The sequence below is a fragment of the Rhineura floridana genome, chromosome 3, assembly GCF_030035675.1.
Source record: "Rhineura floridana isolate rRhiFlo1 chromosome 3, rRhiFlo1.hap2, whole genome shotgun sequence".
NCBI lineage: Eukaryota > Metazoa > Chordata > Lepidosauria > Squamata > Rhineuridae > Rhineura > Rhineura floridana.
Window position 1 is genome coordinate 215,579,270 of NC_084482.1, and position 5,047 is coordinate 215,584,316.

Sequence of the window (5,047 nt, forward strand, 5' to 3'; positions counted from 1 at the left end):
TCTAGTTCAGTTCATTTTAACCCTTAGCATGCTGCACAGTAGGACCACCTCTCTCTCTATGACAATCTCTCTCTCTCTCTCTCAAAGCAGGAGCCAAACAGGAATCAGGCGCTGCATACGCATCTTGGTCTCCAAGCTAGTATTGCTGCCCCACCCTTGACTAGGGTGTAGTCGTCCTGGGCCAGGGTATGTCTCCAGCATCCTACCAGCCGATCAGCATGAAATGGGAGTGTGTTAGCCACTGAAAAGAGTCTTCTCACATGCTTCCTTGTCCTTTCCTGATGATTGGAGCCAATCAGAGTGCAAGGAGGTGAGTCAGTGCTGTCACAGGGGCAGGCCCAAATGATGTCAATAAGCATGATACGTTAAGCATCAACCACAGTTGCTTGGAGCACACCACGCAAACAAAAACATTTCTCTGATTGGAAATTAAGATAGAAATCTTAGTTGAAACATAGAGCCTGGGTAGAGAACATTTAATCTAGCCTACTTAATTCTGGCAAGAAGGATTTAAGTGCCCTCAGGCCAGCCCAGTCACCAGAAGGCCATTGTAGGAAGAAAGGAGCCTAGTGTTGTGTAGATGTTACATGGGAGCACTCAGGAGTAAAGATGGATGCTCCTGAAAACTGCAGTTCTGAACACACTTGCTAAGGGATTAAGCCCATAGAACTCAACAGGATTTACTTTTGAGCAGATATGGTTTGGTGTGCGCTGTTGGTAAGGCTTGAGTAGGGATCCTCTGCAAAGATATCCATATCCAAGCAGAGTTGGCAACCCCCTGCTTGGAATGCCCTGCCCTTTTAACATGGCTGCTCCAAACTTCTTTACAGATTTGACCCTTCACTTCAGAATAGGGTTGCCAGGCTCAGGGCCTGATCCTGATCCTGTATCTTTAGGAGAAGAGAAAATTCAGCCAAGTGCAGGTGTTCTTGGAACACTGTAACGGGAAAAACCACAAGGTGGAATTCTCCCTTCTGCCTCCACAACTTTTAAAGATACAGAAGACCTCTTGGAGGCTGGGCCTGGCAACCAACCAAGAGGTCTTCTGTATCTTTAAAAGTTGTGCAGGGGGAAAGGAGAATTCCACCGTGTGGTTTTTCCCATTACAGTGTTGCAAGAACGCCTGCACTTGGCTGACTTTCTGTTCTCCTAAAGATACAGGATCAGTCTCAGGCCCTGAACCTGGCAACCCTACTTCATAAAGAGGTTTGAGAAAAGAATAAGAGTAAGAAGATTCTCCACCCTTTTTTGTCTACCCTGTGGGCTGCTATAAACTTTGACAGCCAACCCAATTCCAGTGAGTAATAATTGACAGAGAGAAAAAATGTATGGTTTGGTCTACCTTCACAGACAGCAGCTTAGGACCAACAGCAATTGCAACCACACTTCCCAGTATGTGAATCCTCTTTTACCACTATTGCACAAGAAACAAGCCGGCATGCAACCAACAAGGTGCATCATCAGTGGGATTAAGGGGGTTAAGCTGAGCGCACGGAAACACTGTTGTTGCTTCCATAGATGTCAGGGAGTGAGGTTAAACATAAATGAAATGCAAATAGAAAAACGAAAGACAGTGATGATTTCCTAAAAGCAATACCATACCAACCACAAGATTCCTATGAGTAAGGCAGAAAACTCAGCATCTCACAACCAGTCAGGATTCCTAACCAAAACCCACAAATAAAAAATCCCGGCAGCCAGTTAGCCAAGGTCACAGAAATCCCCTGCAGCACAAGGTCACAGAAATAGCCTGACCTGGAGGCTGCAATTAAGGCAGCATGCTGTAGCACGATTGCTGGCATGAGTGAGACCCTATCAACACGTAATAATTCTGCTCTGAAATCTGCACTGGTTGCCAATTTGCTACCAGGCCAAGATCAAGGTGTGCTTTCCATGTTACGGATGTCACATAGTACTTGTTCTGCTCTTGTAAGAAATCGGTCCTTTAGTGTGGCAGCACCTACACTTTGGAACTCCCTGCCTATTGACATTAGGCAGACGCCTTCATCGTACTCTTTTCAGCACCTGCTAAAAACATTTTGTTTAGGCAAACCTACCCAGGCAGGTAGAAGCTGTTGTGTTTTTTTATCTGTTTTTAACTCATGGTTGGTTTTTATTATTTTGAATGTTTTAAATAGCTGTCTTTAACTGTTTTTGCCAATAATTTTGTTTTAATTCCTTCTGTAAACTGCTTTGAGATTTTTTTGTACCATAAAGCGGTATATACATTTTGTAAATAAAATACATAAATAAATTGTGAAGTCACTGTGGCCCTTGAGTCTCTTTCCACTTTTAGAAACAAAAGAATCTGCCTTGTACCGGCTCAGGCCATTTGGTACCATGTAGCTCACATGGACTAGCATAGGCTCTCTATGATTCCAGGCAATAGTCTTTTCCTAGAAATTGAATTTTGGACCTTTGCATGCAAAGCATATGCCCTGGCACTGATCTACAGCCTTTCCCATTTAAAAAAAGGATCTTTTAAATTTGTTCTTTTCAATTCACTAATGAATGCACAGCATACCTAGGGCGGATCCACACCATTCATTTCAAGCACATTAAACAAATATTGAAGCACATGAATCCCACCACAGAATCATGGGAACTGTCGTTTGTTAAGGGTGGTGGGAACCGTAACTGTGAGGGGGAAACTACATTTCCCAGAATTCTTTGGGGGGAAGTCATGTGCTTTAAATACAAGGTGGATGTGCTTTAAATGGATTGTGTGGATCTACTTAATAAACATTGCCTGCATGTAAATCATTTTAATTAATTTCAAATGGAAATGAACTATAAAGTTTACTGGGTGGCCATGGGCGACTCACCATCTCTCAGCCTAATCTGCCCCTCAGAATGAAAACAACAGAGGGGAACCATGAACACCCCAAGGAAGAAGGGCACACTTAAAATGTAGAGGAAGTAGTATTGTAGAATCATAGTGTGAAATCAGATATTTATTGGGACATAGTATGAAGAAATATTTATATAAAGATGTTTATTATTTACACAACCAGTGTAGTAGGGTTGCTAGGCTCAGGGCCTGAGATTGATTCTGTATCTTTAAGAGAAGAGAAAATTCAGCCAAGTGCAGGTGTTCTTGCAACACTGTAATGGGAAAAACCACAAGGTGAAATTCTCCCTTCCCCCTGCACAACTTTTAAAGATACAGAACACCTCTGGGAGGCTGGGCCTGGCAACCAAGAGGTCTTCTGCATCTTTAAAAGTTGTGCAGGGGGAAGGGAGAATTTCACCTTGTGGTTTTTCCCATTACAGTGTTGCAAGAACACCTGCACTTGGCTGAATTTTCTCTTCTCTTAAAGATAATCATTCTCAGGCCCTGAGCCTGGCAACCCTAATTTGTAGTGCAATCCTATGACTGTTTACTCAGAAGGAAATCCCAATGTATTCAATAGGGCTTACTCAAACAGGGAAGCATGCACGGAACTGCAGCCTCAAGAGATAAGGAACTTCACTCACCCAACCCAAAATTCAAAATCATGCCACTTTAAGCTGTTTTGCAACTGTTTATATTTGCTTTTATGGTTATTGGATTTTAAAGGGATTTATTTCTTCTTGTGAGCTGCCTTGGTTTCCGATCACCAACCCTACCTCACAGGGTTGTTGGGAAGACTCCATATATATGCACACACTGGAGATGTAAAAATACATAGACCCCATATAATAGTTTATTGTCAAAACCAGTTGGGCATTGCAGAACATTTTTTTTTTTAAAAAAGATCAGTATTAGTTTCCTACATAATAAAAGCAGTGATACCTATGTAAGTCCTGCCTAATTGCTTTAAAAATAGGATTGGAGGGGGAAGAGAAAGATTTACAACACAAACACAATTCTTTGCTATGTTCACTCAAAAGTCCCATTAATTTACAGCACAATCCTAATCATGTCTACTCAAAAGTAAGTCCTATTGAATTCAAAGGGGTTTACTCTGGGTATGTGGGATTAGCATTGCAGCTTTACTCCCAGAAAAGCAAGTACTGGATTAAAGGTTATTGGGAAGGTTTTCAAAACACTGCCATCTTCAACAGCCCAGGAACATTTCAACTTGTTTGATGCCTGCGCACAAGAGAAAAAAAAGACTGCTGAAAGCTATATACTTACTCAGTTTTTGAGATGTTCAGATAAACAGGAAAAAAAACAAGTTTCTACCTTTGCAATGGGGTCTAGGTACTGCCTGGAGGCCAAGAAATCCCTTGTCAATCACAACCCTGACTTCACTTATTGGCTACAAACCTGCCAGGGTGGGGTTAGCGCAGTCTGCTAAGAGATCATTTCACAGAAGATGTGGGGTTGCCCGGACATTTTGGTGTATACCTTGTGAACCAGACCACCTAGTAACTTAATTTAAAAAAAAAGAAAGCTGAGAGTCCGGAGATTAAGGTGACTCACCTGAAGGTCCAGAGAGGACCCCAAAAATCCAGAGTCTCCGGGCAAAAACTAGACACCTGGCAACCCCATCTGGGTCAGTTTTCTCTAGATGCACTCTGCTATCAGCTTTCACCCGCTCGTCTATCTTGGCTGCAGGCAGGGGGCTTCTTTCTCTGACACAATGCTACTTTTGCATAATGGTCACACACATCTCCAGCGGCTGCCAAACCTACACAATACACACCCACAGGCCCACGGGTGGCACCACTGACTAGCTATCAAACACTAGGAAAGTTTAAAGAAGTCCCTTACACTCAGTTTCAGATCCTCCAAATATTGCGTATTGTATATTTATATCAGCAGTAAAAACGCAGGCCACAAGAGCATTAACAAGCTTTGAGACTTTATTTTTATACAATTCATTCACTGACAAAAGGCTTACTTTCTATTATACACAAAATTGTATTACAGTTTATAAAATTATAGATAGTACCTAATTCCCCACACCCGTAGCAAAATCACTACGTCTACAAATCTATCATGTTGGAGAGAGTGTGGAGAGCTAGGTACATATATAGACATCTGTAAATTGGATTTGCTGAGGACCTACTTGTAAGTCCAATGTTTGCAAGCCTGAATATCTGGTTGTGTCCCAGATTA